The sequence below is a fragment of the Arvicanthis niloticus genome, unplaced genomic scaffold (assembly GCF_011762505.2).
Source record: "Arvicanthis niloticus isolate mArvNil1 unplaced genomic scaffold, mArvNil1.pat.X pat_scaffold_127_arrow_ctg1, whole genome shotgun sequence".
NCBI lineage: Eukaryota > Metazoa > Chordata > Mammalia > Rodentia > Muridae > Arvicanthis > Arvicanthis niloticus.
In genome coordinates, this window is record NW_023045272.1 from 63837 (window position 1) to 91007 (window position 27171).

Here is a 27171-nt window from a genome sequence, read left to right on the forward strand (position 1 = left end):
ACTCCATGACCTATTAGCTTGCAATTTCTTTTCTAATTCTAAACACAAACCTTTCTATTGATGTTCCACAGTCAATTGATAACCATTATCCAAAAACCATTATTTAAAGAACAAGGTTTTGCTTATTTTGCAACCAATATTATACCTATATATTGGATTTTGCAGTTGCACTCCCATTCTAGATGCAGCCTCACTATTCACAGTTGAATCCAAGAAAAAAATCTGCAATGTTTTACACTTAATAGGAAACAACCTAGTAGCATACACTCAATCATTTGATGGATCAGTTCAGCTTACTGAATTTCTGGCATTCTTGACACTCTTTCAGGATCATCAGAACCCTCTCAATATTTTTAGCAACAGTATGCTATTAATATAAAAATATCATTCTCCATGCTACATTAAATCCAGCAGATGACCCAGTTTTATGGCTATGACTCAGCTACAGATGCTAACAGAGCAATAATATACTCATTACTATTTTATGTTCACTCCCAACAAAACATTCCCAGATTAATTTCTGAGGAAAATTTATTGGTGGATCAAACTCTGTCTGTCCTGTGGATTCACTACTACACCAAGCTAGAGAGTTATCTATTCACTTTCATAATTCTGTGTGCTGAATCCACAAAGTATATCCAAATTTAGCAAAAAGTCACCTTAAAATATTAGTTCATAACTATACCTTCTACAGACCAATCCTTCTACTCGGTCCATTAGAGCCCACAGGTGCCTATCCTCGAGGACATGCATTACCTCTCTTTAGCAAATGAATGCTAAACATGTTTACTTTTTTGGACATCAGAATTGTATCCATGAAGTTATTAATACTTACACTTACTTCATTTTTGCTGTATGTCTGCCATTAAAAAATTCAAAAATAGCCACATGTCCTATGAAAACTGCCTTGTGAATTCTTTATGCAATTAAAATGGTCAATGGTCCCACCCATACAAGGTGTCAATTGAAAACCTTTTGTGCCCACTGGAATATCACTCATAGCATACACACTCCCTACCATCCCCAAGGACAAGCCATAATTGAGCATGCAAATGCTTCTGTTAAAAATAATTACAAAAAGACAGAAATGGAACTCCTATATGCACATCAAAAACATAAATATTAACTTTACTTACATTAAATTTTAAAAATATTGACAAACTTGGCTTAACACCTGTTTACAAGCACTGGAAAAATCCTATAAAATCAATGGAGGGATTGTACCTGCTTCTAACAATAGGGTGAGTTTTTGTTTGTGTTTTCTCATAAGGAGTGGGCAACCTATTTGTGTACCTGGCCAGGCTATCAAGTCAAACCAGGAGAGAAGACACATGGATGGCAAAAAAAACTTGGAAATGGAAGAGAGGGAAAATGATCCAATCCAGAGAGCTAATACCTACCAGAGATATACAATGTCTGGAAACCAGGAGAAGGATTGTAGAGGCAAAGAAATCACCAGCAAAGATTACCTACACCAGGCCCCTTCCCTCCCTACCTTGGGGAATCCTTAAAGTCTTAGTAACTCAGGCCCAAAACATGTCCTCAGAGGGGCTTGATACGGGACTTTTAACCCTACTGCTGCCTATGTGTGCCATTATTACTGATAATTCTCAGGCTCAACATTTGTTGTGGGCCACAATTAGAGCCCCTCCATTTCTGATGCCAATTTTCTGGAACTTTTGAGTGCCAAATATCTACAGTGACAACCCAAATGTATATGAGCCCCACTCATCAGAAATTCATCTATATCTTATCTTTATTATGCTTCTTTCCATCTTGAGTTCATTTTGGTTGAGTTTTCCTTTAAAGCTAATGCCTCTCCCAAGCACACCACCTCAATTTTGGTATCCTGGACAAGATATCACAGGAGACTTTGTCATACAATACCAAGGACAGGAGTCTATGCAGTGCTATAATCCTCAAGCTAGGCTGATGGCACATAGGAAAACCCATTCAGAAACAGATCCATGGCCAATTATTGCATTCCAGGGCACAGACAATAACACAATCAACTTGGACATGAGAGTTTTCTAGTAACAGCAGAAACATATGAGAAAGTTTGCTCATAAAGACAGACTAGCCATTTAATAGTTACCTAAGTCTTAACATTTTACTGAGGCCTTAACATTTTACCTACACTTTAACATTCCATCTCTACCTAAATAGTTTACATAAACCTTAACTATACAATACACATATATATGTATATATACATATATATATGTGTGTGTGTGTATATGATACATATGTATATATGTATATACATATATATGTGTGTATTTGTATATACATATGTATATTTATATATACATATATGTATAAATATGTTTATGTATATAAATATACATGTATTTATACATACACATACAAATACATTTTTATAGGAAATATTAATAATGTAGAGATCATGAAACTAGGAAATGAGACATAATTGGAATTTTAAGGGATAGAAAAAGAAATGCTCATTTATGAAATTCTCAAAATTATTAAAATAATATATAATTTATTGTACATATGACCAATAGTTTTCTGGGTGAGCCACTCCTAAGAATTTCCAGCTTTCTACCTGTGTCCTCTAGTGACATGGTTGCATAAGACTTAGAATGTGATACAAATTTACACATACACACAAACAAATACACATGCACGGGAAAGACAGCATCAGAAAAAGAAAGACAGAACGAGAAACACATAGATATATAGAGAGAACAAGAGAAAAACACAGACAGACACAGATATAGAGTGAGGGGGGAGGATGAAGGGAGAGGAAAAGGGAGAAGAAGAGGGAAAGAGAGAAGGAGAAAAGAGGCAGATGGATGTGGGGAGCGGACAGAAGGCAGCCATCATCCTTGCAGCCATCTTGAGCCATATACCCTGACAAGAGACTTGTTTATAATAGCCTACAACATCTGAGCACACTCTGATAACATCTTGTTTTAGATACCCAGGATTTTCCCTTGGGTGTGTGAGACTTAAAGGTGTGATTTAGAGATAAGACTTAAAGACATAACTTAAAGGCATGGCTTAAAGGTGTGGCTTAGAAGTGAGACATATAAAAGACAAGAGGCAGACAGAAGACATTTAGACACTTGTACTTGGAAGAGTACTTGAGTGTTGAGACTTGACTTTGAAGAGACTTGGAAAGAGACTAGCAACTTGGAACTGGGATTAAGACTTGAGACTTGGTGCTAGGGACTTGGAGAGAAGAGAGACTGAAGATTAAATGGGATTGAATCACACTCTGTCTGGTCTCCATTCTCTGTGTCCATCCTCACTCTCTCTCTCTTGCTGAACCCCGACTCTCATACTAGAGCAGCTTGGGGCACTGCAGACTTTAGCCCCCAAGGCTTTTGGCAGGGCAGGTCCCAACATTGACAGCTTGGGCCACAACATTTTGGTGCCCAACGTGGGGCCAAGCAGTTCTCAACAGATGGAGATGGAGATGGAGACAGAGAATTTGTCATAGGATCTGGCCTCATGCACTTTTCTGTTCATGTCCTAGGATGTTAGATTGTGTCTCCAAACACCCCTTAAGGCTGAACTCACATTTCAGATCAAAGGACTTTGGAGTGAGTTAAAGAGATATGTTTTTGTATTACAGCTTGGGGTAAGGGATGGTGATTTCCCCTGAAGATCTTTTATTGTTGAGAAAAGTTCTAGATATCCTGGGTTTTTTGTTATTCCAAGTGAATTTTTGAATTGTTCTTTCTATCTCTATGAAGAACTGAGTTGGAATTTTGATGGGGATTGCATTAAATATGTAGATTACTTTTGGCAAGATGGCCATTTTTACTATATTAATCCTGCCAATCCATGAGCATGAAAGATCTTTCTATCTTCTGAGATCTTCTTCAATTTTGTTCTTCAGAGACTTCAAGTTCTTGTCATAAGGATCATTCACTTGCTTGGTTAAATTCATAGCATGGTATTTTATATTATTTGTGATTATTGTGAAGGGTGTCGTTTCCCTAATTTCTTTCTCAGCCTGTTCATTCTTTGAATAAAGGAAGACTACTGATTTATTTAAGTTGATTTTATATCCAGCAACTTTGCTGAAGTTGTTTATCAGGTTTAGGTGTTCTCTGGTGGAGGCTTTGGGATCACTTAAGTATACTATCATATCATCTGCAAATAGTAATATTTTGACTTCTTCCTTTCCTATTTGTATCCCTTTGACTGCCTTTTGTTGTCTAATTGTTCTGGCTAAGACTTCCGGTACTATATTGAATAGGAAGGGAGAAAGTGGGCAGTCTTGTCTAGTCCCTGATCTTAGTGGGATTGCTTCAAGTTTCTCTCCATTTAGTTTGATGTTAGCTACTACTGATTTTCTGTATATTGCTTTTACTATGTTTAGGCATGGGCCTTGAATTCCTGATCTTTCCAAGACTTTTAACATGAAGGATGTGTAATTTTATCAATTCAAGCTATACTACAGAACAATAGTAATAAAAACTACATGGTATTGGTACAAAGACATGTAAGAATATCAATGGAATAGAATTGAAGAGCCAGAAATGAACTCACAAACCTATGGTCACATGATCTTTGACAAAGCAACTAAAACTGTCCACTGAAAAAAAGACAGCATTTTCAACAAATGGTGCTGGTTCTGTAGCTGCTTGCAGCCATGGACAAACTGGGTTCACCTGAAAGGAAGGCTGGAAATGAAAAAAGGAGATGTAGAGGCAAGAGAAGCATGAAGCCAAGACTAAGTTTTCTGATCAAGGTTCAAATTTTAATATTTATCTCTTCTATTTAAAGGGAAAGCCCCACTGAACCTATGCTTTGTCTCAGCTGGATTATGTCTCAAGGCAAGCTCAGCAGGCAGTCTATTCATCTAAGTCTCTGTAGAAAGTTGTACATGCAGCCAAGGTGGATAACTTCACCTAGGTCCTATTATTAGGTCTATCATGATAAACAAGGTCTTTCCAGCCTGCTCAAGGCTAGGGGGAGGACACAGTTTCAACTGGAAGTCAGTATGTAGAAGAATGCAAATTGATCCATTTTTATCTCCTTGTACAAAGCTCAAGTTCAAGTGAATAAAGGACCTTCACATAAAACCAGATACACTGAAACTAATAGAAGAGAAGGTGGGTAAGAACCTCAAATACTTGGGCACAGGAGAAAAGTTCCTGAACAGAACACCAATGGCTTATACTCTAAGATCAAGAATTGACAAATGGGACCTTATCAAATTGCAAAGCTTCTGTAAGGCAAAGGACACTCAATAGGACAAAACAGCAACCAACAGATTGGAAAAGAGATCTTTACCAATCCTACATCCAATATATACAAAGAATTCAAGAAATTAGACCCCAGACAACCAAATATCCCTGTTAAAAAAAATGGAGTACAGAGCTAAACAAAAATTCTCAACTGAGGAAACTCGAATGGCCAAAAAGTACCTAAAGAAATGTTCAACAACCTTAGTCAACAGGGAAATGCAAATCAAAACAACCCTGAGATATTACCTCACACCAGTCAGAATGGCTAAGATCAAAAACTCAGGTGATAGTAGATGCTGGCAAGGATGTAGAGAAAGAGGAACACTCCTCCATTGTTGGTGGGATTGCAAGCTGATACAACCACTCTGAAAATCAGTCTGGAGGTTACTCAGAAAATTGGACATACCATTACCTGAGGATCCAGCTATATCACTTCTGGGCATATATCTAGAAGATGCTCCAACATATATCAAGGACATATGCCTCACTATGTTCTTAGCAGCCTTATTTATAATAGCCAGAAGCTGGAAATAACCCAGATGTCCCTCAACAGATGAGTGAGTACTGAGAATGTGACCTAGGTGAAGTTATCCACCTTTGCTGCATAAACAACACTCTCCAAGAATCTGAGGAGAACACAGGTAAACAGGTAGAAGCCCTTAAAGAAATGCAAGAAAACACAACCAAACAGGTGAAGGAATTACATAAAACTGTCCAAGATCTAAAAATGGAAGTAAAAACAATAAAGAAATCTCAAAGGGAGACTACCCTGGTGATAGAAAACTTAGGAAAAAGATCAGGAGTCATAGACACAACCATTACCAACAGAATACAAGAGACAGAAGAGAGAATCACATGTGCAGAAGATACCAAGGAAAACATTGACACAACAGTCAAAGAAAATGCTAAATGCAAAAAGCTCCTAACACAAAACATCCAAAAATCCAGGACACAATGAGAAGACCAAACTTAAGGATAATAGGTATAGATGAGTGTGACGACTCCCAAGTTAAAGGGCCAGTAACTATTTTCAACAAAATTATAGAGGAAAACTTCCCTAACCTAAAGAAAGAGATGTCCTTAAATATACAAGAAGCCTACAGAACCACAAATAGACTAGGCCAAAAAAAAGAAATACCTCCCATCACATAATAATCAAAACATCAAATATACAAAACAAAGAGAAGATACTAAAAGCAGTAAGGGAAAAAGGCAAAGTAACATATAAAGGCAGACCTATAAGAATTACACCAGACTTCTCAACAGACTATAAATGCCAGAAGATCCTGGACTGATATAATACAGACCCTAAGAGATCACAAATGCCAGCCCAGGCTATGATACCCAGCAAAACACTCAATCACTATTGATGGAGAAACCAAGATATTCCATGACAAAACCAAATTTACACAATATCTTCCCACAAAGCCAGCACTTCAAATGATAATGGATGGAAAACTCTAACACAAGGAGGGATACTACAACCAAGAAAAAGCAAGAAAGTAGTCTTCCAACAACCCCAAAAGAAGATAGTTACACAAACATAATTCCACCTCTAATAACAAAAATAACAGGAACCAACAATCATTTTTCCTTAATATCTCTTAATATCAATGGACTCCGTTCTCCAATAAAAAGACGTAGACTATCAGACTGGATACATAAACACGTCCCAGAATTTTGCTGCATACAGGAAACACACCTCTGTGAAACAGAGTAAAAGGATGGAAAACAGTCTTCCAAGCAAATAGTCCCAAGAAACAAGCTGGAGTAGAAATTCTAATATCAAATAAAATTGATTTTCAACCAAAAGTAATCAAAGAAGATAAAGAAGGCCACTACATACTCATCAAAGAAAAAATGTACCAAGAAGAACTATCAATTCTAAACATCTATGCCCCAAATGCAAAAGCAACCACATACATAAAAGAAACTTTACTAAAGCTTAAAGCATACATTGCACTTCACACAATAATAGTGGGGGACTTCAACATCCCACTCTCAGCAATTGACAGAGCATGGAAACAAAAACTAAAGTGAGACACAATGAAACTAACAGAAGTTACAAACCAAATGGATTTAACTGATATCTATAGAACATTTCATCCTAAAACAAAAGGATATACCTTTTTCTCAGCACCTCATGGTACCTTCTCCAAAATAGACCATATAATTGTTGTTGACCATAAAAAACACTAGAGAGTAGATGTGTGTGGCTCTGGAAAAATATAAGCAGATGAAGTATAATGATCCTGACTTGTTTTTATTAACATGTAATCAGTAACTTGCATCAAATAAGTAGCTTTCAGCTGACAACTTATAATTAACCTGGCAGTAGAGCTCATTTGCATTAAGAGACCCACTCTACAACCATGTTAGAAATTATAATAAGCCTGTGGTATTGCCTGCTATTGGGCAATCTTGAAAACAACAGACCTGAACTGTGAGTCATGTTCTGGACATATCTTTTGATCATAATTCTTGCACTCTGTAAGTTGAGGATGCATTTTTGAGGTGCAGTGGATATGGAACAATGTATATCTTTTTCTCTGCTGTGCAGTGAACTCCTCATCTGTTTCCAGGAGCCATGTCCCAGACTGTTTTGGCTCAGGAATCTTCACTCACTGCATCTCTGGGAGAGATAGTCACATTCACCTGTGGTTCAAGTACTGGGCCTGTTACTACCAATAACTATGCCAAATGGATCCAAGAAAAACCTCACTAAGTATATAATGGTCTGATAGGTGATACCAGCAACAGAGTCCCAGGTGTTCCTGCTCAATTTTCAGGCTCCCTACTTAGAGACAAGCCTGCCCTCACCATCACAGGGGCCCAGACTGAAGATGAGGCTGTGTATTATTGTGCCCTGTGGTATAGCAACAACATCCAGAGTGGCACATGCAGATAGGGAAGTAGAACACAAACTGCATGGTACAACCTCACAACTACGGCCTTCTCTCAAAATGAATACAACTCCTCAGGTTAAAAGTATCTGTTCTCTAATGCTGTTGAGAAGGTAATAAAAGCTCTTGTTTGAATCTATAAAAATCTTTTTCAACAAATTTTGTGATTGTCTAACAGAACCTTTTAAAGCCTAAAGGACCTGAAGAGATGTAGTCAATATCCTAAAACATGAAAGTTTCTAATCTATATTATTCTATTCAAAAAACTACACACTAAACTAGAAAAAATACCAAATGACTTGGATAATCAAAAGAGATTAAAGGGGTTAATGACCACTAAACCAGATATACTTCAGTCTCACTGGGAAAATGAAAACACTTTAGGTCACCTGAACTCACACAAGCTAAGAAAAACCTCAAAAGGCTGGGAGAAATAATCCAAGGTTTTCTAAGAAAATTAAATCACAAAAGTGAAAGGAATTAAAATATGTCTTTGATAACTCAGAATACCAACAGTTCAATTTTACAATAAATAACACATACTGGCAGATTATATTAAAACTTGAATAAGTCTTAGTTTTTTCTGGCCCCAAGAAATGCAAGTCATAATTAATGATGGATACAACCTTAGGGAGAGAGGAACCAAAGATATTCTGAGAAAATGGAACTAATAACAAGTCAACATCATTATTTCTGTATGTGACAAAATTGTAATAGTCAGAAGAAATGGTAATACTTATCAAATAAATCATAGCAAAGAGAATATAACAACTTTTAAATATACACACCAAACGTATTCTACTCAATTTCATAAATGAAATAATTCTAGACACAATTTCACATTTAAGCTCCAATACCCAGACACTAGGTAAGCATAGCATGTCACCCTTTGTAATAGGTCATCAAAAAAAAATTTAAACCGAAAAAAATATTAGAGTTAAATGACATCACAAATCAAATGGAACCAACAGATGTTCCTAAAGAAATAAGAGTCTTACACAGAGCTCATGGAATTATTCTCCAAAACTGATGTTAAAAACACAAATTAAATTTTAATCAATAAAGAAAAACTAAGTGTCATCATAAATTCTATGTGACCACAGTGGAATGCAGTTAGGCATCAAGAACAAAATAACTTACAGAAATTACCTAAACTAATTTTTATTTTTTTTTTGTTTGAATACTAAACCAAAGGTACTGAATTACAGGTCTATCAAAGAAGAAATTTTAAAAAATGGAACGGAATTGAGGTAGGTATAATGAATGTATTTCTAAGTAAGATATTAATAAAGCCTAAGTACAAAAATTAAAACTATTTCATTTATACTTGACATTATAAATATATCATTTTCCCTTCTTATTTCTCCCTTCAAATTATCTTTTGTATTCCTCCTTGTTCTTCTTCAAACTCATTGAATCTTTTCCTTCTCATTATTTGTTATTACACACACACACACAAACATACAGAGAGAGAGAGAGAAAGAGAGAGAGAGAGAAGTATAGACAGATAGATAGTAGATAGATGTAGATATGGATATGTAGCGAGATAGATTGATGACAGATAAATGTATAGATAGCTATATAGCTAGATAGACATTTCTAAACATATAAACACAACCACATCAGTATTTATATTATTACATGTAGTATATAACACTTATAAACATATCTAGAAATATTAAGATATATAAAAGCTTAAACAGAGATCTCCAATTAATATGGTAATGTTGTACCTTAATTCCTTCACAAACAAAGATAGAAAAAAAAAACAAATTTCAACAATAATAGATGTGATGAAGTAATCAAAACCAGAGCTAAATTATTAAAATAGAAATAAACAATGTTAAGTGTCACTTAAACAAGGAGCTGGTCTTTTAAAAGGTAAGTTGTTGAAGTTCAGTCTATTGCTATGTATTGTAATGCTAAACTCTATACCCAAAGATCCAGTCCTATGAGTGACTTCTCATGTTTACAAGCTTTGTTGTACAAACTTTGTTTCTTGATTTATATCTATTGGTTAAATAAAGTTTGCTAGAGACAATTACTGGAGGGATAAGAGATAGATAGGTTTGGAGTGACCTGGTTGTAGGAAAAGGGAATAGAAGGAGAAGTAGAGAGAAGGAAGAGGAGAAAAAAAGAAGCCACTATGGGTTAGGTGAGTGATGAAAATATGGCCCTGAGGGCTGTCCAAATGGAGTTAAGAGAAGCCCAGATGAAACATAGTAAACAATAACTTGGGCCTGTAGATAAAAATGTAGATTCTAATAGCACAGAGAATAGACATATGCCCAGCTCTAGGGTTGATGAAGATGTATTGCAAAAATAAAAGTTGAATGTCATCTATTTGGGAACTAAAGGGCCAAAGGTGGGGTAGAAACCCCAGATTGGGATTATAAATGTCTACAACAGTAAGCAGTGTTAATAAACTCTTAGTGAACAAAAGAAACAAAAAGAGAAAGAAAGCTTAAATTAATAAAACTTGGTATTAAAACAGAGGTCCTAGATCAATGACTATTGATTGCATTTAGGAAATCATAAGAATGTTCTTTTAAAACATATATTATACTGAATTAAAATTCACAATATGAGTAGGGAAATTTCAAGTTGCATAAAACATATCAAAATTAAACAAATATAAAATAAATAATTTTAAAGGAACAAAACTAGCAATAAAAAAAGGAAATAATTTCAAGTCCATTTTAAAAGTCAAGGACCAGACTACTTCAAGAGAGATTTTAATAGTTTTATTTAATTAACAATACATATATTATTTCATAAAATAAAAAGGAAGAGATTCTAGTTTATATTTATGATTCCAGCATTAATCACATATAAATAATAGAGAAAGAAATAGGAAAAAGAAACTGTAGGCTTATCTCCTTTTTGTATGTCAATGCAAAAATCCTTAGTAGAATATTGGTAATACAACTTCAAGATATCAATAAAATTCTTCATTATGACCAAGTTCAAGTTGGCTTCTGTTTTGTGATAAAAGGATGACCAGTGTGTGTGTGTGTGTGTGTGTGTGTGTGTGTGTGTAAATGACCATTATCCATTACACAAAAAGACTTAAAATCAGAAATTATGTGACAATATCAATAGACACATAAAATAGCGTTCTGATAATTTTAGTAACATAGCACACACACATACTATGCAAACAAGCATACACACACACACACACACACACACACACAAACACAAAAATCCCAGTGGTTTGCTATATGCCAAAACATTAAAAATGGGGAAAATATATCATAGACAATGATAAAACAAAACAGTATAAAATTTAAACCACTCAACATAAAAGTAAAACAAGGCCCAGGAACTGAGCAGATCCAAGATGGCAGCTCTGCCACCAATCACACAGAACTCAGAGGAAGCAGGGCTCCCAGAAACTCTAACCCAGGCAGTATCTTTGGTAAGCAGACAACAACGTTCACCCCAAACAAGAAGTAACTGGGACCCACAAGGACCCAGGAAATCACTCCCGGCCTGGAGCACTGGTTCCTTCCAGTCTGGACCAGAGCACTGAGCAGATCTTGGGTGGCAGCTCTGCTCCCAATCTCTAAGAACCCAAAGGAAGTGGGGATCCCAGGTGCTCTAACTCTGGCAGTATCTTAGGTAAGCAGACAGCAAGGCCCGCCCCAAACAGGAAGTAACTGGGACCCACAAGGACCCAGGAAATCACTCCCGGCCTGGAGCACTGGTTCCTTCCGATCTGGGCCATAGCACTGAGCAGACCTTGGGCAGCAGCTCTGCCCCCAATCTCTAAGAACCCAGAGGAAACGGGGCTCCCAGAGCTCTAACCTGGGCACCATCCTGTCTGCACTTGAGCACTGAGCAGATTTTTTGCCCCAGCACTTACATAGAGTAGTTACACCAAGCCCACAAATTCTGATAAAACCAAGATAATAGGAAAGACAGGCTCCAGTCAGGGACAGGGTAGGTAGGACTAAGGAGATACAGATGGCAAAAGGCAAGCACAAGAACATAAGCATCAGTAACCCAGGGTACTTGGCATCATTAGAACCTAGTTCTCCCACACTAGAAAGCCCTGAATTCCCCATATCACCAGGAAAGCAAGATTCAGATTTAAAATCAATTCTAATGATGATGATAGAGGACTTTAAGAAGGACATAAATAACACTCTCAAAGAATTTGAGGAGAACACAGGTAAACAGGTAGAAGTCCTTAAAGTGGAAACACAAAACTCCCTTAAAGAATTATAAGAGATCACAACCAAACAGGTGAAGGAATTGAACAAAACCATCCAGGACATAAAATTGGAAGTAGAAACAATCAAGAAATCACAAAGGGAGACTACGCTGTAGATAGAAAACCTAGGAAAGAAATCAGGAGTCATAGGCACAAGCATCACCAACAGAATACAAGAGATAGAAGAAAGAATCTCAGGTACAGAAGATACCATAGAAAATATCAACACAACTGTCAAAGAAAATGCAAAATGCAAAAAGTTCTTAACACAAAATGTCCAGGAAATCCAGGACACAATGAGGAGACCAAACCTAAGGATAATAGGTATAGATGAAAGTGAAGATTCCCAACTTAAAGGACCAATAAATATCTTCAACAAAATTATAGAAGAAAACTTCCCTAATCTAAAGAAAGAGATGCCCATAAACATACAGGAAGCCTATTGAATGCCAAATAGACCAGAACAGAAAAGCAATACCTCCCGTCACATAATAATCAAAACACCAAGTGCACAAAACAAACAAACAAAAAAAGAATATTAAATGCAGTAAGGGAAAAAGGCCAAGTAACATATAAAGGCAGACCTATCAGAATTACACCGGACTTCTCACCAGATCCTATAAAAGCCAGAAGATCCTGGATAGATATCATACAGACCCTAAGAGAACACAAATGCCAGCCCAGGCTACTATACCCAGCAAAACTCTCAATTACCATAGATGGAGAAATCAAGATATTTCATGACAAAACCAAATTTAAACAATATCTTTCCACAAACCCAGTATTACAAAGGATAATAGCAGGAAAGCTCCAATACAAGGAGGGAAATTATACCCTAGAAAGAGCAAGAAAGTAACCCTCTTCCAACAAATCCAAAGAAGATAGCCACACAAAGATAACTTCACCTCTAATAACAAAAATAACAGGAGACAACAATCACTGTTCCTTAATATTTCTTAACACCAATGGACTCGGTTCCCCAATTAAAAGACATAGGTTAATGGACTGGATACATAAACGGGACCCAGCATTTGGCTGCATACAGAAAACCCACCTCAGTGCAAATACAGACTCTACCTTAGAGTAAAAGGCTGGAAAACAATTTTTCAAGCAAATGGTCCTAAGAAACAAGCTGGAGTAGCCATTCTAAAATCTCCAGCCTGAGAACACAAAGGGGGGGGGGGACTCATGGCTCCACCTGTATAAGTAGTTGAGAGTGGCCTTGCCAGGCATCAGTGGAAGTAGACAGCCTTGGTACCTGAAAGTTTGGATTCCCCAGTGTTGGGAAATTGTAAGAGCAGAAAGGCGGGAATGAGAGGATGGTAGGAGCACACCCTCATAGTAAATGGAGGGGGGAATGGGGTAAGGGGTTAGGCATCAGTGGAAGTGGAGGGCCTAGGTGCCCGAAAATGTGGATTCCTGGTGTTGGGAAATTTGAGAGCAGGAAGGCAAAAATGGGAGGATGGTGGGAGCACACCCTCATAGAAACTCCCAGAATTATATGGATTAAACATGACAGAGGCAGGCCGCTGGAAGACTAGATTCCAGAATTCAAACAATTATCTTGATACTAAAATTTGTTTTGAGAATTGTATACTGCAGAATACATAGCCTTGGTGTATCGACACATCAGGCAAGCTGAGCAGACCTGCTCGAACCTCTGATGTCCTGGAATTCCAGCTGGATGCAGTGAAGACACAGTGTAAGAGGCTTATCAATTTACTCTTCCCCCAACTCCTCTTGTAATATCTCAACACCCATAATCAGCTTGAAGAAGTTAATGAAGAGTTGGCACCCCTATTCCCTGGGCTTGGGGACTGAGGTGGTTAATTTTGGGCTGTCTTTCTAGGGAAAAATAGTAGTTTTGGTGGAACAGGGAGGATTAGCTAGGATTTATTGTATAGCCATAACCTACTGGGAGAAATATGTATAATTGTTATTAAGATAAAGTTCTAATTTCTTAAATGGTACAAAATTTACTTTGATTTCAAATTTAAAGTTTTCATTGGTACAAGCTTCTTATTAATATAAAAGTGAGATGAATATTGTTACTATCATAGGCATTGCACCTGTATAACACATTTAGGAATACAAGGCTTAGATCCAGTCCTTCTTTAACTTTTTTACATTATTTGAGATGGTTAGCCTGTGAGTTAAGGGCCTATAGCAAATTCATGGTTTTGAGATTATTGTTAGGGTGTTTTCTATAATTTTTTTAGAAATAGCTGAGAGGAGTTAACAGACAATAATCCAGGTTGCCTAACATAAATAGTTGATTTTCAAAACATCAGAAATCTACAGAATTGACATTGCAAACATTTCTATATTAATGTTCATTTTGATTAGAGACCTGCCTGCTCCTGACAGCTTCCTGTCCTGGATTCTAAGAAGAAATTGAGCATCTTTGGAGGTATTCCAATTGTGGTGAGTCAGCCACTAGGCAAGAATTGCCTCTTTCCATTGGCAGACTAATCACTGACCAGAAAAGGACACACTTGCAGAATACTCGACTGATTATATCTGCCAAGACAGAGTAATCAGCCTTAAATAATTCTGCATCACTAGGTCTATCAGGTGATCCTGGGCCAGAAGGCTGAAGATCGGATGCTCCACCCTTCTGTAGTATAGGGACTGTCCAAGTGTTCAGCGGTCTCTATAAATTGTCTATGTTTTAGAAGCTATGCTTTGTACTTTCCATAATTTCAGTTAACTCAGTCATTCTGGATTTCTGATGGGGTTAAAAACTTATAGTCTCATAGCCAGTCCTTGCTATTTACTTTGAGAGAAAAGATTTGAGAGGATGGTTTTCAGCTGACATTCATTCTAAAGCCAAGAAAAAAATGCCAGGTTCATAATTAAGTCTTTTAGTTAGGAGAGATGACAGAGGTTCTGCTTAGTCAACAAAATGATGGACTGGTATTAGGTCTATCTTGCACCTTACTGACATAAATTGGTATAGTTATGCTCTAACTGTATTTGGAGAGAAAAGTTTTATTTTAACAGGAAGGGTGATATGTAGGAGGAGCTAAGGTGGGAGGAATAAGGAGAGGAGGAGTAAAGAGAGGAGGAGAAGGAGAGGAGGAGCTAGGTGATGAGAAAGAAAGAGAGAGGGGGGCCAGACATGGAGGCAGATGTTCACATGTCTCTGCCAGTCAAAGATAGTTGATATATCTAGGTTGGGTATTAGGTTACACTTCTGATTGATATTGAGCATTACCAAATTTATAAAGCCATTGGTTAACATTTTTAAAAATGTATAAAAGCAAAAAGGAGAAGGGGGTATGGGATAGGGGTTTTCTAGGTAGGGGAAATGGGGAAAGGGGATGACATCTGAAGTGTAAATAAAATATCCAATAAAAAAAGGAGAAAAAACATTTTACCCATAAAATAAAAATTCTATTGTCCTGGCACATTCTCCTAGTATAAATAAACATGCTCCCTAAAGAATTTAAAATAAAAAAGTAAAACAAAACAAAAAGAAATCCTCAAAACCAGATAATTGAAAGATATCATTTCAATTATCTAGAACTGTAGTATGAGACCACAGTAATAAAAAAGTGTAGTTCATGTTATACAGCCATTTAAATGAGTGAAATAAAATTTAATACTCACATGTAATTTTACCAAATTAAAGCAAACTAAACCTTGACAAAAATTTCAAAAGTGCACAAAGAAAATAAACAATATTAATAAATGTTGCTTGGAAACATAACTATCAAAATGCTGAAAAATAAAACAAGATATTTATCTCATACCCTGCCTGAAACACAATTAAAATGGATCAAGGACCTCACTATAAAATCTGATACTCTTAAACTTCCAAAGAAAAACTAGGATATATATTTTAATATATAGACAAAATCCAGACTTTCTTAATGACACTCTGAAATCTCATAAAAGCAGACTGACAATTGTCAACTTGGATACCACAAAATTAAAACAAAAATATTTTAGGCAAAGGAAATAATAAGTTGAGTGCAAAGGCAGCCTATAGAGTAGACTAAACTATTTCCCAGCTAAATATCTGATAAAAAATTAGTATTTAGAATATACAAATTACTTAAAAGCCTTCATAGCAAGAAAAACAAGCAACAAAATTGAAAACAGTATATGGATCCTAACAGAAAGTTATGAGAATAAATGCAAGTGGTTTTAACTTTCCATTTTATTCCTATCAGAATGGTCATTGCCAGGAATCCAAATGTCACCTGCTGGCATGAACATGCATAAAAGATAATGCTTACATATAGTGGCCTTGTACACTGGTTTTAGAAATAAGTTATGGATGTTTTTCAATAAACAAATGTAGATCTTTTATAATAGCTATTTACAGATCTTGGGCATACCCAAAGGACTCTACATCTTACTACACAGATACTTGCACAAACAAGTAAATTTTTTTTTCTAGATTCACCATAACTAGAAAATGAAATCAACTAATATTTAAAGAACCTCTTATATAACATAGAAAGTTATTCAGTTTTACAACAAAATTAAATAATGAACTTTCCAATAAAATTGATGCCAGTAGAAAAATTATATTGTGTGAAGTAACCCTAGACCACATAAACAATGATGTGTTTCTTGTATATCTGCATTCTCTTAGTTACTGTACTATGCTGTGAAAAGACACCATTACCAAACCAAATCTTTTGAAAAAAAGTTTATTTACCATTTTAGGCTAGTCCATTATCATTAAGGTTGGGAGTGTGATGCTGGCAGACAGACATGCTGCTGAAGTCATAGCTGAGCATTTTAATTCAGGTCCACAGGCAGTAGGCAGAGATATATTAGGCCTGGAATGGGCATTTAAAATGTCAAACTCTCCCCAGAAATAGGTATAAGATTTTCTTGAGATTCAAAAGAGACTTCTGGATTTAAATAGTATTAAGATTGTTAAAAACCAAGAGAGTTTTTGAAGTAGTAATGAATGATATTTGTGTTATGACATGGCGAAAGCTTACTATAGATGGGGCATGGACTGGGATAGTTTAAATAAGAATGACACCCATAGATTCATATAGATGAATGTTTTGTTCTTAGTTGATGGATTGTTTTTAAAAATTAGAAAATATGACCTTGTTGTGGGAGGTGAATCACTGGGGATATGCCATGAGATTTCAAAAGCCAATTCTAGGCCCAGTCTCTTTCTGACTGCAAATTTCAGATCAGTTATGAGTTCTCAGGTACTTCTCCAGTTCCATGCATGCCTACTTGTTGACATTCTACCATGATGATTGGGTGAGCTCCATGAAATTGAAATAAATTTCCACTTAAATGATTTTATTAATACATATCTTGGTCATGGTATTTCTTCACTGCAACTGGACAGTAACTAGGACATCATTTAAACGTATATTATTAAATATAAATATATTATTTGACTGTGTATAATAATTGTGTACATAAAAATAAAAGAATAAATTTGGATTAATAAAGCAAACCATTTTTACATTCCTTTTAAATTTTTCACTTTCCAGGGTAAGAAATGCTGGATAACTAACTTTACAATCTGTAGTTTACCTCTGCTTTCTATTGATTATTGATAATGTATTTTGAGAAAGTACTTTTTTCATTCTTTTTCTTTTAAGTAATACCCTAATTCCACAACCATTAAACCCCCTCCACAATTTTAAATATTCTATTTTTAAAGCAAGCCTTGCTTTACTGGTATAAGTTGAAATCTCGGTGTAGTTGTAATTTTTATTTCCTTATTTTATAAGAATGATAAATATTTTTAAAAAGACTGAGCATCTTGAATATCACTTTTGTGAATTCAAATATAGCTCCCTGTTCCAATTTTAATTGTGTTATTTGTTTTATTCATGTTTAAATATTGCAGGATGTTGTGAATTCTAGACACCAAACTTTTTCAGAGATACATCGGGTAAAAGATTTTTTTCATTACATAAGCTGACTTTTTTCACATAATATTGTTCTTTGCTTTACAGAATCTTCTTAGTTTTGAGGCCTCACTTGTTATTTGTTCCTTTAAAGCCCATGGTACTGAGTTCCTGTTTAGAATATTTGTTCCTTAGACTATGGAGAGTTGACAGAAGGCAGCTATCATCCTTGCAGCCACATTGAGCCATGTACCCTGACAAGAAACTTGTTTACAACAGCCTACAACAGCTGAGCATACTCTGATAACATCTTGTTTTAGATACCCAGGATTTTCCCTTGGGTGTGTGAGACTTAAAGGTGTGATTTAAAGACAAGACTTAAGGGTGTGACTTAAGGGCATGGCTTAGAAGTGAGACTTATAAAAGGTTAGAGGCAGACAGGAAAAGGAACTTGAGACTCGAGACTTCTAACTTGGAACTGGGAAAGAGACTAGAAACTTAGAACTGGGATAAGGACTTGAGACTTATTACAGTGGAACAAGGATTAGGACTTGAGACTTGGTGCTAGGAACTAGGAACTAAGAACTAGGGACTTGGACAGAAGAAGAGATTGTAGAATAAACGGAGTTGAATCACACTCTGTCTGGTCTCCATTCTTCATGTCCATCCTCACTCTCTCTTTTGCTGAACCCCAACCCGCAGGCTAAAGCAGCTTGGTGCAGTGCAGGCTCTAACAGTTTAGCCACCAAGGCTTTTGGCAGTGCGGCTTCTAACACTGACAAAGTGGTCTGCGACATTTTGACCCCCAGCATGGGGCAGAGCGATTCTCAACATTGAACTATAAGTATTTTCTAGTATTTCTTTAGGTGATTTAGGGTATTAAATATAATGTTGAGGTGCTTGATATATTTGGAGTTGATATATTTGGAGTCCTGATAGGGGGATATCTTTATTCTTCTATACCTAGCTTTCAAGTTTAACCAAAATTAAAATCTTTTTATGAATTTTTTCTTCTTCAAATGTGTATTTTTCAACTCTTTATAAAATACTGAGTGGCTGTAGAAGCATGGGATTGTATATGGATCTTAAATTTTATTCTATACACCAGTGTCAGCAGAGTCCTTAGTGACCTGTACTGAGACAATAGAGAGAGCTGAATACATGTTCTTTTGGAAATCAGCCATTTCCTGCTCTGGGATAACCTAGATAACTTTTGTCTAGGACAAAAGTGTAAACTCAGTATGTTCTGCCTAACTCCAACAAAAGAAGACTAAAATTACAAGGTGAAGCCTTCTAGGGAGGGGAAATTTGCACGGGAAGGTTCTCAGTTTTATTTAGGGGGACATGGGTACAGAGATACTGGATATTTTGTTTTATTTTGCTTTGTGTGTATATGTGTGTACAACATTATGTCCTTTGGAACTAGTACTCTGCAAATCCCACCATGGCCAGGATACCCCTTCTTTTTATCTTCCTTACTCTATTCTCAGGTGACTGTAAAAAATGCTGTAGAGATTAAGTAATAACTAAAAAATATAACTTTCTCCTATTTTGAGAGTAAACTTACCTCATTTTTTCTCCAATTCATCTATTCCAGGGTCCATGACAGAGTCTCTGCTGAGTCAAGAAGCGTCAGTGTTTGGTTCAGTTGGACAAGAAGTCACATTAGTCTGTACTGGAACTGGTGGTGATGTTGGAGAATATGATGCATCCTGGCACAAAGAAATTCCAGGTGATGTCCCCAAATTGGTGACAGTTGGCTATTCCTGGCCTTTTAGCAATACCTATTACCTAACTATAACAGAACTCCAGGCTGAAGATGAGGCCAGTTTTTACTGCTCAACATGGGACAGCTTTACAAATGCTTACACTATGATCCATATGCATAAGAAACTGAGACAAAAATAATCCCCTGATGTTCACCAGCCTGATCATCACATGACAGCCTGTAGCATTTAAAGTGGGTGACTGTGATGACCAGGTTCCTCCTCCTTGTGTCTGGTTCTTAGAGAACAGATTATTAACTGGTAGTGATATTAGCTACCCAATGCATGGCTGGATTTAACTGCTTTACTGGCATACACTTTGCAAGCCACCAAATAAATGTGCATATAATTAAACTTTCATATGCCCCCTCTCTGGATCCTGGTGGCTGGGGCAGACACCTAGTGGGTCCGCATCCTTGTGGAAACCATATCCTGAGACATCCCAGAGAGGCCACTAACTTCAGAGTGGCAATCAAACAGCTGGTCTGCTCCCGTGTGGAAACTGTATCCTGAGACATCCTAGAGAGGCCACTGACCTCAGAGCAGGGGCCACCATACCCAGAGACATCCTAGAGGAGTCTCGGAACTCAGAGCAGCAGACACCATGTCCTAAGACATTCTAGAAGAACCACTGCACTCAGAGCAGTGAACACCTAGCTGGTCTGCTCTCACAAAGACACCTTATCCTGAGACATCCTAGAGGAGACAGTGCACTCAGAGCAGCTGGAGCTCAGGATCACAGGATCACAGAGACATCTGGACCCTGAGGAGTTCTGACACAAGCAAGATAACTGGAAAAACAGTCTCCAGTCAGAACCAGTGAGTGAGTGTAGCACTAGAGTTAACCAACTGGCAAAAGGTTAGGGCAAGAACATAAACAACAGAAACCAAAGTTACTTGGCATCACCAGAACCCAGCTCTCCCACCATAGCAAGCCCTGAACACTCACACTAGAAAAGCAGGATACAGAATTAAAATCACTTCTCATGATAATAATAGAGAACTTAAGAAGGTCATAAATAACACTCTCAAAAAATTTGAGGAGAACACAGGTAAACAGATAGAAGCCCTTAAAGAATAAACCCAAAACTCTCTTTAAAAATTTCAAAAAAAAAAAAAACCCCACAACCAAACAAGTGAAGGAATTAAACAAAACCATCCAGGATCTAAATATGGAAGTAGAAACAATAAAGAAATCTCAAAGGGAGAATACCTTGGAGATAGAAAACCTAAGAAAAAGAGCAGGAGTCATAGATTCAAGCATCACAAACAGAATACAAGAGATAGAAGAGAGAATCTAATTGCAGAAGATACCATGGAAAACATTGATACAATAGTCAAAGAAAGCATGAAATGAAAAAGCTCCTAACACAAAACATCCAGGAAATCCAGGACACAATGAGAAGGCCAAACCTAAGGATAATAGGTATAGATGAGGGTGAAGACTCCCAAATTAAAGGGCCAGTAAATATCTTCAACAAAATTATAGAGGAAAACTTCCCTAACCTAGAGAAAGTGATGTCCTTAAATATACAAGAAGCCTACAGAACCCTAAATAGACTAGAAGAGAAAAGAAATACCTCCTATCACATAATAATAAAAACATAAAATATGCAAAACAAAGAAAAATACTAAAAGAAGTAAGGGAAAAAGGCAAAGTAACATATAAAGGCAGACCTATAAGAATTACACCAGACTTCTCACCAGAGACTATAAAAGCCAGAAGATCCTGGACTGATATCATATAGACAATAAGAAAACACAAATGCCAGCCCAGACTACTATACCCAGCAAAACTCTCAATCACTATTGATTGAGAAACCAAGATATTCCATGACAAAACCAAATTTAGACAATATCTTACCACAAATCTAGCACTTCAAAGGATAATGGATGGAAAACTGCAACATAGGGAGGGAAATTACAATGTAGAAAAAACAAGAAAGTAATGTTCCAACAACCTGAAAAGAAGATAGTTACACAAACATAATTCCACCTCCAATAACAAAAGTGACAGGAAGAAACAATCATTTTTTAAATATCTTTTAATATCAATGGACTCAATTCTCCAATAAAAAGACATAGGCTACCAGACTGGATACATAAACAAGACCCAAAATTTTGCTGCATACAGGACACACACCTCTGTGACAAAGACAGACACTACCTCAAAGTTAAAGGATGGGAAACAATCTTCTAAGCAAATGGTTCAAAGAAACAAGCTGGAGTAGCAATTCTAATATCAAATAAAATTGATTTTCAACCAAACATAATAAAAAAAAAAGATACGGAAGGACACTTTATACTCAACAAAAAAAAAGTACCAAGATGAACTTTCAATTTTGAACATCTATGCCCCAAATGCAAGGGCACCCACATACATTAACAAAAAGTTGCTAAAGCTCAAAGCATACATTACACCTCACACAATAAAAGTGGGGATTTCAACACCCCACTCTCAGCAATAGACAAATCATGGAATCAGAAACTAAACAGAGACACAATAAAACTAACAGAAGTTATAAACCAAATGATTTTAACTGATATATATATATATATATATATATATATATGGAGAGAGAGAGAGAGAGAACATTTCACCCTAAAACAAAAGAATATATATTTTTCTCAGCACCCATGGTACCTTCTCCAAAATAGACTATATAATAGGTCACAAAAACAGGCCTCAATGGATACAAAAAGATTCAAATAATCCCTTGCACCCTATCAGACCACAATGGACTAAGGCTGGTCTTTAATAATGACAAAAACAATGGAAAGCCCACATACATGTGGAAACTGAACAATGCTCTACTCAATGATGACTTGGTCAAAGAAGAAATAAAGAAAGAAATTAAAGACATTTTAGAATTTAATGAAAAGTGGACACATCATACCAAAACTTGTGAGCCTCCATGAAAGCAGTACTAAGAGGAAAATTTATAGCTCTAAGTACCTACAAAATGAAACTGGAGAGAGCATACATTAACAACTTGACAGCATGCCTGAAAGCAATAGAACAAGAAGAAGCAAATATAACCAAGAGGAGTAGATGACAGGAAATAATAAAACTCAGAGCTGATATGAACCAAGTAGAAACAGAAAGAACTATACAAAATATCAACAAAACCAGGAGCTAGTTCTTTGAGAAAATCAACAAGCTAGATAAATGTCGCGACCCATACTGCCCGGCTTTGTGGGCCAAAATGTTGCGGCCTGCTCTGCTCCACGCTTGGCGGCCACTGTGTCCTGGCCCAAGCTGCCGCTCAGGTCTGAGGGTCAGGGTCTAGCGAGAGAGAGAGTGGGGATAAAGGGGAAGAGACGCAAAGAATAAAGACAAGACAGAGATTCTGATCAAGTCTCAAGTCTCATTTATTGAAGGGAATTCTGAGGTATTTATACGCTTTTGCCACGTGCCTTGCAGGTGTTGATATGACGTAAGCCTTATAGGCGTCTATAGCGTGGATAGCACCGTGCACCACAATGCCTTGTGGGTGTGGATAGGACGTGCGCCTTACAGGCATGTATGGCGTAGATAGCACGTGGACAGCAGGTGAACTGCATTGCCTTGCAGGTGTGGCTACCATGTGCACCTTGCAGCTGGGGGCAGTAAACAGCAACACAAAATATGTGGGATATCAGAGTGTGCTTCAGCTGTTGTAGGCTATTGAAAACCAAATCTCTTATCAGGGTATATGGTTCCAGATGGCTGCAAAGATAATCTAGCCGCTTTCTGCTAAAAGTCGGCTCCCAACAGATAAACACTTAGCCAGACTAAACAAACGGCACAGAAACAGTATCCACATTAATAAAGTCAGAACTGAACAGTGAGACATAACAAAAGAAATTGAGGAAATTAGAAAAAAAAATCATCAAATCCTACTACAAAGACCTATACTCAACAAAATTGGGAAATCTGGATGAAACAGACAATTTTCTAGACAGGTATCAGATACCAAAATTAAATCAGGAGCAGATAAACCATCTAAACAGTCCAATAAATCCTACAAAGATAGACACAGTCATTAAAAGTTGCTCCACCAAAAAAGTCTGGGACCAGATGGTTTCAGTGCAGAATTCTATCAGACCTTCCAGGAAGACCTAATACCAATCCTCTTCAAGCTATTCCATTGAATAGAAACAGAAGGAACACTATCCAGTTCGTTCTATGAAGCTACAATTATGCTCATACCTAAACCACAGAAAGACCCAACAAAGAAAGAGGACTACAGACCAATCTCTCTTATAAATATTGATGCAAAAATACTCAATAAAATTCTCACAAACCGAATCTAACAACACATCAAAAAATTATCCATCATAATCAGGTTGGCTTTATCCCAGGAATGCAGGGATGGGTCAATATTTGGAAATCCATCAATGTAATCCACTACATAAATAAACTCAAAGAAAAAATCTCATGGTCATATCACTGGATGCAGAGAAAGCATTTCACAAAATTCAACATCTCTTCATGTTAAAAGTCTTGGAAAGATAAGGAATTCAAGGCCCATACCTAAACATGGTAAAAGCAATATACAGCAAGCTAGTAGCCAACATCAAACTAAATGGAGAGAAACTAGAAGCAATCCCACTAAGATCAGGAACTAGACAAGGCTGCCCACTCTCAACTTACTTATTCAATATAGTACTGGATGTCTTAGCTAGAGCAATTAGAAAACAAAAGGAAGTCAAAGTAATACAAATAAGAAAGGAAGAATTCAAAAGTTCACTATTTGCAGATGATATGATAGTATACTTAAGTGACCCTAAAACTTCCACCAGAGAACTCCTAAACCTGATAAACAACTTCAGCAAAGTGGCTGGATATAAAATCAACTCAAACAAATCAGTAGCCTTCGTCTACTCAAAAGATAAACAGGCTGACAAAGAAATTAGGGAAATGACACCCTTCACAATAGTTACAAACAATATAAAATATCTTGCAGTGAATGTAACCAAGCAAGTGAAAGATCTGTATGACAAGAACTGTATGAAGAAAGACATAGAAGAAGATCTTAGAAGATGGAAAGATCTCCCATGCTCCAGGATTAGCAGAATTAATTTAGTAAAAATGGCCATCTTACCAAAAGCAATCTATAGATTCAATGCAATCCCCATCAAAATTCCAAATCAATTCTTCATAGAGATAGAAAGAGAAATTTGCAAATTTATTTGGAATAACAAAAAATCCAGGATAGCAAGAACAATTCTCAACAATAAAGAACTTCTGGGGGAATCACTGTCCCTGACCTCAAACTGTTACTACAGGGCAATAATAATAAAAACCGCATGGTATTGGTACAGAAACATGCAGGAAGATCAATGGAATGGAATTGAAGATCCAGAAATGAGCTCACACACCTATGGTCACTTGATCTTTGACAAAGGAGCTAAAACCATCCAGTGGGAAAAAGGACAGCATTTTCAGCAAATGGTGCTGGTTCAACAGGAGGTCAACATGTAGAAGGATGCAAATTAATCTATTCTTTTCTCCTTGTACAAAGCTCAAATTCAAGTGGATAAAAGACATTCACTTAAAACCAGATACACTGAAACTAATAGAAGATATGTTGGGGAAGACCCTCGAATACCTAGGCGTGGGGAAAAGTTTCTGGACAGAACACCAACAGATTATGCTCTAAAATCAAGAATTGACAAATGGAACCTCATAAAATTGCAAAGCTTCTGTAAGGCAAATGGACACTGTCAATAAGACAAAATGGCAACCAACAGATTGGGAAAAAGATCATTACCAAACCTACATCCAATAGAGGGCTAATATCCAAGATATACAAAGAACTCAAGAAATTATACTCAAGACAACCAAATAGCCCTATTAAAAATGGGGTACAGAGCTAAACAAAGAATTCTCCACAGAGGAAACTCAAATGGCTGAGAAGCACCTTAAGAAATGCTCAACATCCTTAGTCATCAGGGAAATGCAAATCAAAACAACCCTGAGATACCACCTCACACCAGTCAGAATAGCTAAGATCAAAAACTCATGTAATAGTAGATGCTGGCGAGGATGCAGAGAAAGAGGAACACTCCTTCATTGTTGGTGGGATTGCAAGCTGGTACAACCACTCTGGAAATCAATCTGGTGGTTCCTTAGAAAACTGGACATAGCATTACCTGAGGATCCAGCTATACCACTCCTGGGCATATGTGTTGGAGCATCTTTTTGGGTATTTGCCTAGAACTTGTATAGCTGGGTCTTCAGGTAGAATTATTTCCAATTTTCTGAGGAATCACCTTTTCCAGAGTGAATGTGCCAGCTTGCAATCCCATCAGCAATAAAGAAGTGTTCATTTTTCTCATATCCTGACCAACATCTGCTGTCACCTGAGTTTTTGTACTTAGTCATTCTGACTGGTATGAGGTGGAATCTCAGGATCATTTTGATTTGCATCTCTCTGAAACTAAGGATGTAAATAGATGCTTCTCAGCTATTTGAGATTCCTCAGTTAAGAATTCTCTGTTTACATATGTGAGTATACCATAGCTGTTGAAGACACATCAGAAGAGGGCATCAGATCACATTACAGATTGTTGTGAGCCACCATATAGTTGTTGGGAATTGAACTCATGACCTCTGAAAGAGCAGTCAGTGCTCTTAACTTTTGAGCCATCTCTCCAGCTCACTAGATACTGAGAAAGCATTTGACAAAATTTAATACCTGTTTATGGTAAAAAGTCTTGGAAATATCAGGAATTCAAAGCCCATACCTAATACAGTAAAAGCAATATACAACAAGCCAGTAGCCAACATCAATCTAAATGGAGTGAAACTTGAAACAATCCCACTAAAATCAGAGACTAGACAAGGCTGCCCACTCTCTCCCTACCTATTCAATATAATATTCAAACTGTTAGCCAGAGCAATTAGAGAACAAAATCCCTCTAAGGGATACAGATCAAAGAGTGAAAAGTCAAAATTTCACTATTTGCAGATGATTTGAAAGTATACATAACTGACCCCAAAACTTCCACTAGAGAACTCTTAAACATGATTAACAATTTCAGCAAAGTGGCTGGATATAAAATTAACACAAACAAATCCACAGCCTTTCACTACTCAAAGGATAAACAGGCTGAGAAGGAAATTATACCTTTCACAATAGTCAAAAAGATTATAAAATATCTTGTTGTGAATCTAACCAAGCAACTGACAGAATTGTATGACAAGAACTTCAAGTCTCTGAAAAAACA